Below are 14,802 nucleotides of genomic sequence, written 5' to 3'. Positions count from 1 at the left end.
TCTTTGTGTAGCTCAACGTCCGCTCCCAGATTGCTGTCATAAGAAGCGTATTGCCTTTCGCCGCCATCGTTGTAGGATAAACTAAGGTGGAACGTATCTAGAAACACTTTATTTTCCTACTCAGTGCGTCAACGACGGCGTTGCCATCATACTCTGAGCGCTTCCAAGACAAACGTAATGACATGGTTGCCAACAGTGCAACATTCCGCAGTCGACTACTGCCCATCACTGTAATCAGATCCAGGCTGTTGCAGGGCTACAGAGGTCGACGCAACTTTTTTGAGGGAGCTGTGTGCTTCATTTTAGCTGTACGGTTTCTAGTTTATTTTTTGGTATTCAGTGAAAGTGACGTGACGTCTCTTTTTTTTTCAATGTGTCATACTTCATATCTGCGCACTGGATTTTTTCCTAACAGAAGTCATCAATAGTCGATATGTTACGCCACAGAGGTTCTGAGTACAATCATTGGGATCTTTGGTTGTCGGTAGCATTATCGTTGCCTGTGTAGCACTGAGTGAAAAGTAATAGTGCGAGTCACGTGTTGGTCACGGTGCTGAGTGACCAATTTCATCAGATAGCGTTTATTTAAGGACACCACTTCCACTGTTTAGATTCACATTATATTACAGACGTAGATGTAGTTTAAGAACAGGAAACCAGTTTACATCCACTACAACAAACAAACAATAGTAAAACAAAACAATTAGAGTTGTATGTCTTATTATAGCGCCAAGTACTCAGTCGTCGCCGCCTACTAATAAACAAAACCGCTTTTCGTAATTACTCAAATGGTTCAAACGGTTCTGAGCACTATGGGACTCAACTGCTGAGGTCATAAGTCCCCTAGAACTTTGAACTACTTAAACCTAACTAACCTAAGGACAACACAAACATCCATGCCCGAGGCAGGATTCGAACCTGCGACCGTAGCGGTCGCGCGGTTCCAGACTGTAGCGCCAGAACCGTTCGGCCACCAGCGGCCGGCCGCAATTACTCCACTCGAGGATAATTGCAGTCGCGCGCTGACAAAAACTGATACACGTAATAATAATTCGCTCTGTTTCCGTTACACAGGATGGTTGATTGTTTAAACAAAGCTGTGTAGATACACGTATTTAGAAAACTCTCACAGCGTACAGGACCCATTTATTGTAATAAGTGACAGTCGGACTGTCAACGGCGGGGTCTGATTCCCACTGCACTCCACACTCTACTCATGGTAATGGTATTCCAACGAAATAAAGAATATAAAAAGGGAAATTAATCACGGAACTGTCATGATCGACAGAAAGAGATAATGACACTTACAGACACACGACAGAAAGCAAATCATCGCCATCAAACAAGCAACAAAGAACATCAATTGAATAGAAGCTGAAGGTGAATTTAAACGACTCTTCATCCTCTCTGTTTCGTTTCAGTACACGGACTGATTACACATTAATCTTAGTCAAATTAATAATAGCTGTTTCATTAATCTAACTGAACCAGTACTGTGCAGAGCGGCTTTGTTGTCCTTGTCTTCCGTCTGAAGACTTATTTCAAGCAGTCCTGAATGCGACTATATCCCGCACAAGCTTCTTCATCTCTGCATATCCACTGCGACACAAATACAATCGAACCTAATTACTGTAATCCTCTGTCCAGCCCTTTCACACTTCCCCTTAATGGTGAAACAGACTAACCCTTGATGTTTCAGAATGTGAATTATCCAGTCAACTATCCAGATATCACTTCTTTTTCGTCGAGTTGTGCCATTAAATCCTTTCCTCTGCATTTTGATTCAGCGCCTGTTCATTAGTTACTCATCTACCCATCTCGTCTTCAGCATTTTTCTGTAGCTCAACATTTCAAAACCTAGTAGTGACAACATCTTCTAAACCAATTCCCGTCTAGAGATCCGAATAGGGGACTCTTTTATCTCGGGAATAATTTATCGAGGACGTTGCCATCACCATTAAACCATCCAGTACAGTTACATGAACTATAACGGCGATAGTTTTTTCCTTGGTTTAGGCCGTTCAGCATGTTGTCTGGTGTTACAAGAACAGTTCAGCACTCATAATCTAAACTTTTGCCCTTCCAGCTACTGAAAGGCTGCTGACCCTCTTCAATAACAAAAAATTATCCAGGTGTCTCCACAGCTACCTCTGCGATCCCGTACGGCTAAATGTATCGTTCAGATACGCAAGTGACGTCTTACCGAAAGGTGCATGGTTCAAGGAGGCAAGGCGACATTATATTGGTCAGTTATTCAATGAATAAACGCACTGCGTAAAATAACAAACGACTCAATGCGTGCCCGCATCTCGTGGTCGTGCGGTAGCGTTCTCGCTTCCCACGCCCGGGTTCCCGGGTTCGATTCCCGGCGGGGTCAGGGATTTTCTCTGCCTCGTGATGGCTGGGTGTTGTGTGATGTCCTTAGGTTAGTTAGGTTTAAGTAGTTCTAAGTTCTAGGGGACTGATGACCATAGATGTTAAGTCCCATAGTGCTCAGAGCCATTTTTTTGACTCAATGCGTGCTACGGTAGCAGGTTCGAATCCTGCCTCGGGCATGGATGTGTGTGATATCCTTAGGTTAGTGAGGTTTAAGTAGTTTTAAGTATAGGGGACTCATGACCTCAGATGTAAAGTCGCATAGTGCTTAGAGCCATTGGAACCATTTGACGCAATGCGTCACTTCAGTACAGTGCGATAGGAAATTAGGAATTTGATTAGTCTGTTAAATAACGAAAGGAAATTAATGGATATGTCCAAAATCATAACATGATACAATTCCTACAGTTCACTATCATGCATGCGCAGTTATGCTAAATAATAAGATGCATAGCAGCAATAATCAGGAATAGGACTGTGATCCATGTACATTGTGTCCTCGATACTTATGACGGAAATCAATTAAATGTACTTATTCAGTTCTTTATGACTATCAAGGAGGATACAGTTGTATAAGTACAAAATGATCTAGACCACTCTATTAGAATGGCCAGTGCTGCAGGGATCAACTTTAGATGTTACTGTTGTCTATTGCGTTGCCAATTGCCCATTGCCCCATTACCATCTCCAGACGTCACTCAGCATAGCATTGGATACGCGTCATCCGTTACTCCGCCTGTCTATTATCACACAGTTCTTCATTGCCTGGATCATGACAGGCTTGCTCAAACCTGTCTCTCTGGCGGATAGCATTAATCTGTCCGTAAGTATCGTTGTTTCTACAAATTTAGACAATATTGTCTATGGAGTGCATCGATATGGGGCTAACGTTGATTGAAACAGCAGTAGAGATCGCAGTAACAGCTGTTTATTACTCGTATTATCGGTTTCGGTTTATGTGAAAGCCATCATCAGATTTTTTCTTAGGTCCCCTATGGCTGATGTTGGCGGTTCCTCAGTTCTTCACGTGTGCCACGATGTACGATCATGGTCTCACTTAAAGAACCGAGTATCTGCAAGGACCAGCCATACCGGACCTACAAAAGTCTGAGGATGGCTTTAACATAAGCCGAAACCAGATAATAATAAACAGATGTTACTGCGATCTCGACTGTTGTTTTAATCACAGTATCGTTGTTTGACTCACGTGCTCAGTTTAGAACAATGACAGTTCTTTAAGCTAGTATTGCATTACTCTGACCCTCAATATATTACGCTGAAGAGCCAAAGAAACTGATACACCTGCCTAATATCGTGTAAGGCCCCCGCGAGTACGTAGAAATCCCGCAAAACGATGTGGCATGGACTAGATTAATGTCTGAAATGGTTCTCGGGGGAATTGGCACCATGAATTCTGAAGAGGCTGGAGAGCTCTTCTAAAGGCACGTTGCAAGGCATCCCAGATATGCTCAATAATGTTCATGTCTGGGGAGTTTGATAGCCAGCAGTAGTGTTTAAACTCAGATGCGTGTTTCTGGAGCCATTCTGTAGCAATTCTGGTGGTGTGGGGTGTCGCGTAATCCTGCTGGAATTTCCCAAGTCCGTCGGAATGTACTATGAACATGAAGGGAGGCAGGTGATCAGACAGTATGCTTACATCAGGGCTTCACAACATACGTGCTCGCGGAGCAAGCTGTGAGCAGCGAGGCGCGAGCACGGAGCAGCGCGAGCACGCTACCCCCCACTACCGGACCAGAGCGGCGAGGGGGGAGAGTCACGTGGGGCACACAACAGCTGCCGCCAGTCAATGTAAATCCGCGGCCACCTGCAGGGATATCGCTCACGAATTATTACTGCGACAAATGAAACAAATAAAGGAGAATGTACACGTGCCACATAATTTTATTAGCTTAGTGTATGCCTCTACATTCGCATTAATTTGTGAACTGTTACACAATAAAAGGTGTCACTGAAGTGTGGGATTCTCGGTTATCTTGTACTTTTTGTCCTTTACAATTGCGTCTATGTTCGGAGTAATTGTTCTTGTGCATTTTAGGCGCAGCGTGCAGTTTAAATTTCGATCAGACAGTGCGTTTCTCAGGCGCGTCTTGTTACACTTCATTGCAGAGAACAGTTGTTCACAAACATACGTGGAACCGAACATTGATATTATTGTAGCCACCAGTTTGTGCAAACGAGGAAATCTATCCTGAGGGAAGTGTCTGTAGAATTCCAAAATGTTTTTATTGTTCTGAAATTTGTCTCTGTATTCTCTGTCACACTACAGGTCAATAATTTCTTGCTGCAGCTCAGGACGAATCTATTAAATATTCGCTGAATATGGAGAGAACAGATCAAAATCAATGTCTAGTGCTGTCAGATCTTGAAAGCGCTGATCAACTAAACTATATGAATAACGTTCACAGTCTTTGTGAACATCTTGCATGAATGATAATTTAGGAAAATGAGCTAGGTTTCCTGTTTCCAGCTGACTCACCCAAAGTGTCAATTTCATTTTAAAAGCTCGTATTCGATCTATGAAATGAGTAATTAGCAGATCTTTACCTTGTAGTAAAATGTTCAAAGCATTCAGATGGCTAGTTAAATCTGCTAAGAACGCGAGATCACATTCAAACGTGTGTGCGCATTTCCCCTCCCTCCCCTCCCTCCCTACTCCGCGACCTTGCACTTGCTGGCGAGCACATGCCTGAGCAGACGCGAGTACTCGCGCTCATAACCGGCCAGTTGTTAAGCCCTGGCTTACATACTTGTCATCTGTCAGATTCGTATCTACACGTACCAGGAGTCCCATATTGCCGGCCGAAGTGGCCGTGCGGTTAAAGGCGCTGCAGTCTGGAACCGCGAGACCGCTACGGTCGCAGGTTCGAATCCTGCCTCGGGCATGGATGTTTGTGATGTCCTTAGGTTAGTTAGGTTTAACTAGTTCTAAGTTCTAGGGGACTAATGACCTCAGCAGTTGAGTCCCATAGTGCTCAGAGCCATTTGAACCATTTTTTTAGTCCCATATTACTCCAACTGCACAGGACTCACACCATCGCAGAGCCTCCAACAGCTTGAACAGTCCCCCGCTGACGTGCAGATTCCATGGATTCATAAGGGTGTCTCCAAACCCGCACACGTCCATCCACTCGATACAGTTCGAAACGAGACTCTCCCGACCAGGCAACATGTTTCCAGTCATCAACAATTCAATGTCGGTGTTGATGGGGCCCGGGGGGGCGTAAAGCTTTGAGTCCTGCAGTCATCAAGGGTACACCAGTGGGCCTTCGGCTCCGAAAGCCCATATCGATGATGTTTGGTTGAACGGTTTGCACGTTGACGCTTGCTGATGGTCCAGTGCTGAAATCTGCACCAATTTGCGGAAGCGTTGCAGTTCTCTCACGTTGAACGATTCTCTTCAGTCGTCGTTGGTCCAGTTCTTGCAGTATCTTTTTCCGGCTGCAGCGAGATCGGAGATTTGTAGTTTTACCGAATTCCTGATATTCAGGGTACACTCGTGAAATGGTCGTACGGGAAAATCCCTACTTCATCGCCACCTCGGAGATGCTGTGTCCCATCGCTCGTTCGTCGACTATAATACCACGTTCAAAGTCACTTAAATTTTGATAACCTGCCATTGTAGCAGCAGTAACCGGTCTAACAACTGCTCCAAACACTTGTTGTCTTATACAGGTGTCGTCGACCGCAGCGCCGTATTCTGCCTGTATATGCATCTCTTTATTTCAATACCCATGCTTATATCAGTTTCATTGTCGCTTCAGTGTATTTTACGCTTTTAAACAGTTTCAGCATGTTACCTTCTTTATACTTCGTGTCAAACCGGCGATTACTTTGACATCACACAACAGCTATCGACTTATGCTATAGTAGTAGGTGTCAAACTTTTTTCGATAATACTCAGTATTGACATTGTAGGGCGACACCTTGCGCCATACAGGAAGGAGGTGGACGGGGGGGGGGGGGGGGGGGGGGGGGGGGGGGGGGAGAAGTGGTCACTCAAAGAAAAATTCATTTTTAATCGAACCATGGCTATTGTTAAAAACCTAGCACTTACAAATTTTGTATCCGAATAATTTTTAAGCGAAAACAAGAAAAAATAATATATAGCAACTAAATACATTTTTCTGAAGGCATCACATGTGACCAGTTTTTGGTAAGTAAGCGAGTACTTTGGCCTGTACGATCGAAACAGGATTACAAGTTCGTTGGTCTGCTTTCCGGGCACATTTTCCAGGCATCTTCAGGCACTAGTACATGATAGAATACCAAGCGGCCTCAGCACACATTTTTCAATCGGACTTCAGTATTAGGCCAAATGTAACAGACGGTTGTAAATAATATCACTTATTAATATAAGCCCACGGCCATACCACAGAGGGATGCACTCAGCCCTTTTGACACCAACTGAGGAGCTACTTGACTGAGACGTAGCGACACCGGTCACGGAAACTGGCAACGGGCGAGAGAGCGCTGTTCCGATCACATGCCCTTCCGGATCCGCATCCGGTGACGTCTAAGGACTGAGGATTACATGGCGACCGGTTGGGACCATTGGACCTTCAAGACCTGTTCGGACGGTGTTTGTTTGTTTTTTAATTAATGTAGATTAATTACGTTAATTAATTTCTAATTGTCAGAAAGGAGAATTATGGATGATAGTTTTGTACACCAAAGATTTAGAGGTCAGTGTCATCTCCTGCATTATGCTTGTGTTAGCAAAAACACCACAAGACAGGCCATGTGCAATAGTGGCCAAAACGCCGGTGAATTTTTACGTAGTCAATTTTCTTTTCATAGTCCTATCTAGTCACTCTCACAATTGTTGATGATGATGATGATGAAATGATGAAGACAACACAAACACCCTGTCCCCGAGCATAGAAAACCCCTAACCCGACCGGGAATTGTACCCGGGACCAGGTGATCCAGAGTCTGCAACGCTAGACCCTAGAGCATGAGCTGCGGACATTAACCACTCATTGCCGTGCTAGGTTCCCTCTGCCCCTGAAGTAAGCGGCAAACTTTAAATGGCTCACTGCTGAATGAATTCACCAATGTCAGTTAATATTAAGAACGTCTTCAAATATTATGTCTCTGTAAGCGTGTTTGTTTGTTACTGAACAAGAAAAATACACTCTAGAGAAGCTCTTAAAGTTAGTTGACGTTCTTGGATTTTGCTATTAGATGGCAGATGCATTTTATTATAATATACGGCTGTGAATCTCGGGCGTACGAACACATGCGGCCAGCGGGTCTCAGTTTGACGACCACTGTGCTACAGAGTATATGAGAATGATCAAGACAAGTGTGAACGTTATACACTTCCCTCCTCGTAACAGCGTCATCGACACTTTACTCACGTTCTTTACAGCGTCGACAGATAGCACTACCATCTAAGCAAACCAAAGTTTACACTGCTTATCAAAAACACAAGCTGTAGAAACGTCTATGGAGATGGGATACAATGTAGTCGTGATATGGCACACTCTACCCATAGTTTATACACACGCATCACTGTCATAGCCGCACATACTAAACGACGAATAATGACAACTGTTTAACAATGCTCTTTCCCAGAGAGGAACATTCCGTACTGTTGGAAGCGCTCTCAAACTCTAAGACTGCATCCCTTGAAATCGGTGAAGCCTATCGTGACCAGACTTCACGTTTCCACTTCGCTTTGCTGCTCTCTGCTGGGTGGAATTGACCAAATAACGACACTGCCATCCGCACTTGAAGGGGCGCAGCTGAACCTCTTGTTGTTGTGGTCTTCAGCATTTATCCAGTTTTAAATATTTCCTGCAGTGTTTATTTCTTTACGCTGGAATCACTCTATAAAGGACGACTTTATTTGAGTCTTCTTTCCTGTAAAATGTGCAGTTAGTACACAGAAGCTAGTGCTATTTATAATTGTCAACTCGTCATTGTCTTTGGTGTGAGCAAATAATTTTTAATTCCACCAAATAACTGGGCATTAAAAAGTTTGGTAAGTTTCTCGAATTTGTAAGTTATATTTTGTGCAAAGCATATTTAAGGATGTTTTAAAATTTTGTACACCTAATGTCTTAAATTATATATGTGATCGGGTTTCAAACATTGACAGGTCACTAATGCATTGTTTATGGTGAGAACATCACAAAATAAATAAATAAATCAGGATCTGGTCGGGAACCAACTGACATTGGAAAGTTTGATACTGATTGAAACTCAATTTGATGTTCTGGAAGGAAGACTTCATCTAATGTGGAAGCAAGCATCGCTGAAAACCATTCATGAGAAACAATTTCTCGAAGTCCTGCAGAAAAATCATCGGTTTATTGCGGCCTTGGCCAGCTTCCTGACCCGCAGCGTTCCACAGATACTGTTGGGGTTTGGACGTTATTCGTATCTTCAGTTTTGATGAGGAGCCTACTGAGAAAACAACGTTTTCCTTGTCTTATCCAGTTTGATAAAATTATACATATCTCGCTTCAAGTTCCTCTATACAATGGTGGCGTGGTTGACTTATATCGTAAAGCACTGAAAAATATGTATTGAAAAAAATAAACTACTTACTATTAATATGTATTTCTTAAATAGTAAAAACTTAAAATGAGAACAAATGCGCTTGCATTAATATACATGTAAAATTTAATAACGCAATATGCACATCATTATTATTATAATGAACTATATCCACAACAAGTCGATATCGTATGGAGAGTGCTGGGGCAAGAAAGACTGAAGTCGAACTGTGAGATGAAACAAAGACGAAAGACGAGCTAAGAGTACTGCAAGCTGAATCAGTGAATGAGGTGTGAGCAGTACAGGATCAGCGAGCAGCGATTGGTGCAGTAAATTATTAGACTCAATGACAAAGACTTAATTGTACCTCTTATGTATAATTTACTATCTATGGGAATTTCGTTTTTCTAAATTTTTGAATAATTTGAAAATGATTTCCAACTCACAGTTTTTGTTCTTCCTCTCCAGGCTTCCACATCAAAAGGCCCTGCATATTTTTAGCATATTTTTTAATTAAATAATAACGAGATTCTTGAAACGCATTATATTCTATGTACTAGAGGTATAGTTAGTGCCTTACTCATCTAATTGCATTTTTATGTGTTTTCAGCTGTTAAATTGGTTGGAAATGGTTAGTCTGGTGACTCAACGACCATGCACTCTAAGTGCTACTGTTTTGAAGCTACAACCCACATCTTTTGAGCACGCCACTTATAATATTAACACAGACTGTTCGTCATTGGTATTTTCATGCAAAACTGACGTTTTCATTATCTGTGACAACTACGTGATCTGGCGTCTCCGAGGTTGCTGTTTTCCATGTATGTCATGTGACTATGATAATCTCAGTGTACTGACTAGAAAAGGTATCTTCCTGCACTAAAGATAAGCTTATGCCTTATCATTGAATTTAGCAGCCAAATAATTTCCTTTTCTTGTCAGCTAATTGATGTGACTTTCTATTGTCAGAAATTTAACTTTCATTTAACCTTCAAAGGACATACTGCCACATAAAAGGGGGATATATTACAGTGGGCAGTGGAGCACGTAATGGTGAACGATAGGGGAACAGTGAGCAGGTAGCAGAGTGGCGAACAGTGAATCGTAGGGGATCAGAGAGCAATGAGTTGATGGTAGAAACTGTATCAGCGAAGAGTCAGTTCCTCACAGTTTGCTCGCCCTCACACAAGCTGCCAAGCGCTGTGAGCCTCGAATGGGCCAGAAAAGCAGCTCCTTGTAAGCTTTCTTTTAAATCAAGAGCGGAAATAAATGGTGAGAAAATGTTTTCTTTGTTAATGTTGAGTTCTAAAGATTTTTGTATCCTTTCTATTCTTTTCAAAGCTGACAAAGTCTGGTCACAATAGTAAGGCATACGATCACAGTTATACATTTCGTCTATAGCACATTTTCGTACAGCACAGGTTACGCCATAGTGACTAATTCAGAATGTTGCACAGGACGCTATTGCAGCAGCCTACCTTCCGCCCATTGACATCACTGTAGAGATATTTTGGATCCGAAGAGATACGCCCTCTTGATTTTTGAGTCATTGATTCCTCACTTCATAGAAAGATCCAGCTCTTTGAATCAGTTCAGGAGCGGTTCGCCCATCCCTAATTCCAAGTGCTGTAACACATCTGAAGTGTACAGTATACAGATAATTGTCCAACCACCCTCAATCAGGATTTATCCACATGCTTGGCTAGTATCTTACTTGGACCATAGTAACAGTCGCTGATGACCACACTGTTCAGCGCAAAAAAACTTTGAATTCTTCCATTTATCTGACCACAGTCGCTGTCTTCATGTTTCCCTTTTCTAGCGCAGGGAACATCTGTCTCCGAATCATGTACACTTTATTCTGTGTGTTATCGTATTTTAACTGTTTACATGTTGCGTTTTTTTAGGCGAATTTGCGGTCCAGCCCAACATTTGCCTACATGAGTGTGGGAAACCACGTTTAACTAAACTCTGGCTGGCTGGTGTACCAGCTCACAGTCATTGATCCCTGGCACGGATTCGACCTGAGTCTGACTCGCCTGGCACAAACTAGTGCGCCATGCGTTAAGCTGTACGAGGAGGTCATCGTTCAAGAGGGAATCAATGCCCAGAAATTGATGCTTTGGATGCTGTGGGGTGAAAACTGGTTTGGGTATCGTTATGAGTTTGGTTATCGCTATGAGTGTGGGTTTCACAATTTGTTAAGAAAGAGAACAAGAGCATCACACTGTTCAGTAAATCACAAAAAGGTTTCAAAATTCTAATCTCACCTTGATAGCAGCTGTTACCTTTTACAAGTGACCAGTTTGCCATGTGGTGACAAAAGTCATGACTGTCATGTCAGACCTCCATTTGCCTGGCATAGTATTGAAGCTTTACGTGGCACGGACTCAAGCAGCCACTGGAAGTTCCCTATAGAAATATTAGACCACGCTGCCTCTATAGCCGTCCAGAATTGCGAAAGTGTTGCCGGTGTAGGATTTTGTGTATTAACTGACCTCTAGATTATGTCCCATAGCTGTTTGATGGGATCCATGTGATCTGGGTGGCCAAATCATTGACCTGAATTGACCAGAATGTTCTTCAAACTGATTGCGAACAGTTATGATCCAGTTACACGGCACATTGGTCATGAAAGCCGCGAAGAGCTACAAATAGTCTCCAAGTAGCCGAACATAACCATTTCCTATCAATGACTTGTTCAGGAGGTCCACAGAACACAGTCAATTCCTTGTAAACACAGCACACACCATTATGAAGCCACCACAAAGTTGCACGGTACCTTGTTGACAATTCCGTTACGTGGCTTCGTAGGGTCTGTTTAACACACGAGCCCTATCATCAGCTGTTACCAACTGCAACTGAGACGTACGTGACCAGACCACGGTTTCCCAGCCGTCTAGGGTCCAACTGATATGATCACGAGCCCGGGAAAGGGGCTGCAGGCGAAGTCGTGCTATTAGCAGAGGCCTTCTCTCGCCGTCGTCTGTTGCATTAATAACAAATCTCGCCGCCCTATCCTAGGAGATACTTTCGTCGCACGTCTGACACTGATTTCTGTGGTTATTTCACACATTGTTCCTTGTCTGTTAGCACTGACAACTCTACGCATACGCTGTTACTCTCGGTCGTTAAGTGAAAGCCTTCGGGCACAACGTTTTCCGTGGTGGGAGGTACTGCCTGAAATTTGGTATTCTCGACGCACTGTTGACACTGTGGATCTCGAAATATTGAATTCCCTAACGATTTCCAAAGTGGAATGTTCCATGCGTCTAGCTCCAACTACTATTTCGCATTGAAAATCTGTTGCTTCCTGTCGTGCGGTCGTAATCACATTGGAAACCTTTTCACCGAATCAGCCGAGTACAAAAGACAGCTCCGACAATCTACAGTCCTTTTATACCTCGTGTTAGCGATATTAGCGCCATCTATGTCTCTACATATCTCTATCCCACGACTTCTGTCACCTCAGTTTATACCCTCTATACAAAAGGACACAGATCACACAGACTGATTGGCTGACACATCCATGTCTAACCATAGCCAGAGATGATACCAAGGTGGAATTTGAAGGAAAGATTCGTTATAAAACACACAGCAATGAGAAACGATTTAAAACGGTCGTCTCCTAAGAGCTGTTTAAGTTTTTACTGCACCTCTACGCTAAGTGCCACTTGTCCAATTGAAGGTCCTGCGCTACATATGTGCAAAGCGGGCTGCATCGCAGTGCCTCTGAGGGGTTCACAGTGGTTTGACAAGTATCACTACGAAGAATGAATGAACATCATAGTATTCTAGAAACGGAAGGTGTATAAATTTTATAGTCTTACCAAAATTTCGAAAACATCTTTTTTGCAAGTAACACTAAACCACTGTTTAGCAAGTTTCATTGGGAATTTTGTGTTGCTGCTTCCAAGAAACGCATGTCCGTCCCAATCTAAGCATCTTTCTGGATTGTTTATGAAACTGACGTAGCATACAAAAATGATCGTATTGCAACATTTGGAGTTACAAATACGAAGTCTGAGTAGTTTAGGGCAGTCATGTGGAAAGATTGAAAGTCGAAGAATACACAGATGAGCCAACACAATACAGCCATAGCCTCATCGTCCACCTCCAGATAATGCGTTCCATGGATTCGACAGATACTTCTTAGATTTCTGGGGTATGTGGCACCAGGTGTTAATACACTGGTCTGGCAGTTTCAATAAATTACGGGCCAGTGATTTTGGCGCCGAACTGGCGCTCGGTATTGTCCCAAGTGTGTTCTATCGGGTTCGGATCAGATGAATTTAGTGGCCGCGACATCAATGCAAGTACACTATCATTCACCTCAAACTACTGTAGCAGGGTTCTGGCGTTGTGACATGGACAGTGATCCTTCTGGAAGATACCATCGCCATCAGGGAGAACATCAAGCATGAAGGGATGCAGCTGGTCGACAATAATGAACACTTAGTCCGCATGCATGTTTCAAGCGGCACATGTCCAGACACGACCATAGACCCAGTGTAACAAGAAACTCAGTTCATACGACCATGTGACACATATCCATTCACCCAAGGACTTCAAATGGTTCAAATGGCTCTGAGCACTATGGGACTTAACATCTGAGGTCATCAGTCCACTAGAACTAAGAACTACTTAAATCTAACTAACCTAAGCACATGACACACACCCATAACCGAGGCAGAATTCGGACCCGTGACCGTAGCGATCGCGTGGTTCCAGGCTGAAGCCCGGCCGGCTAACTCGAAACAAATGACTTTGCGGTCCCCTCATCAGGATGCACGCAAATACGATTCATGCTTACCGTCATTGTGAAAATTAGTTGCAGAGAATGGCTGCAGTGATAGCTGAGAGTTGTAAGTTCAGCAGCACCATTTATGATCAGCTATAGGACGAAGTTCTTCCTTTTGCAGTTCTAAGGCAAAGCCACTTCTTGCTCTCATGATCCAAGATGAAATGTCTATCTGCTTTTAACAAGAATATAAGTTGTCGTCTCTTCATCTAAGAATAGATGATGAATGCAGCTAGCCGCTAACTTTGTGTAATGTCTTGTCTGTATAGACGTGTATCTGTTGCCTTTAAGATCCCTTCACCTTCACACATAAATCTATACAGTAAAGTAAGGGCCTCCCATTTGTTGGCTGATCCGTGCTAAGACAGGCGAAAAGCTAGACTAATGGAGGATTATTAGTATTGTCTCTCTTTTCATTCGCTCTCTCTCTTTCTCTCCTTTATCTATGTACAGTTTTTAATATAATATTTCATTACGTGAAATCAGCCAAATAGGATCTTTGGTAGAGTCCTTCGTCTTGGTAATCAGCGGCTGGCTTGCTGTAAGAGATATTTACATTTATAATTACTGTTAAACACTGTATTCAGTCGGGAGAATCAATCGTGTGGACAATTTGTTCCTTTCACGAAAGATTGCGAATTCCAGATGTGTACGAAGCCTTTTTGGACGATTTAACAGAAACTCAGGGATCGCAGGCTCTCTTCGACACAGCTGAAACTTCCCCACTAATTACAGGGCCAACGTGATCATCAAATGATTCAGAAAAACTCATTCGTTCATTCACTCCAGAACAAAAAGTCACAAAACTTATTTATGAAGGAAATTGTGTATTAAATCCATCTCCATTACATGTCCAGATCTCCGGTGATTCCACGTCTTAATTTTTTTCCGTTTACACTGTCTTTCTATTCAAACAATCCGCTAGTGGCACAAAAGTTAATTCGCTCGATTTAGCGAGAAGAAAATCAGAAATGGTATCTCTCAGAAACACGTCAATCCCTCAATCCATACTCCAGAAGCTGTCCTAGTTACCTCTCTAACAACCATGGAGAATGCATATATGCATCTCTGTTATTTCAAAGAATAAACGTACTAGAAAA

This window comes from Schistocerca nitens, chromosome 5, assembly GCF_023898315.1.
Source record: "Schistocerca nitens isolate TAMUIC-IGC-003100 chromosome 5, iqSchNite1.1, whole genome shotgun sequence".
NCBI classification, from domain to species: Eukaryota; Metazoa; Arthropoda; class Insecta; order Orthoptera; family Acrididae; genus Schistocerca; species Schistocerca nitens.
Note: the sequence above shows the minus strand (reverse complement) of the source record.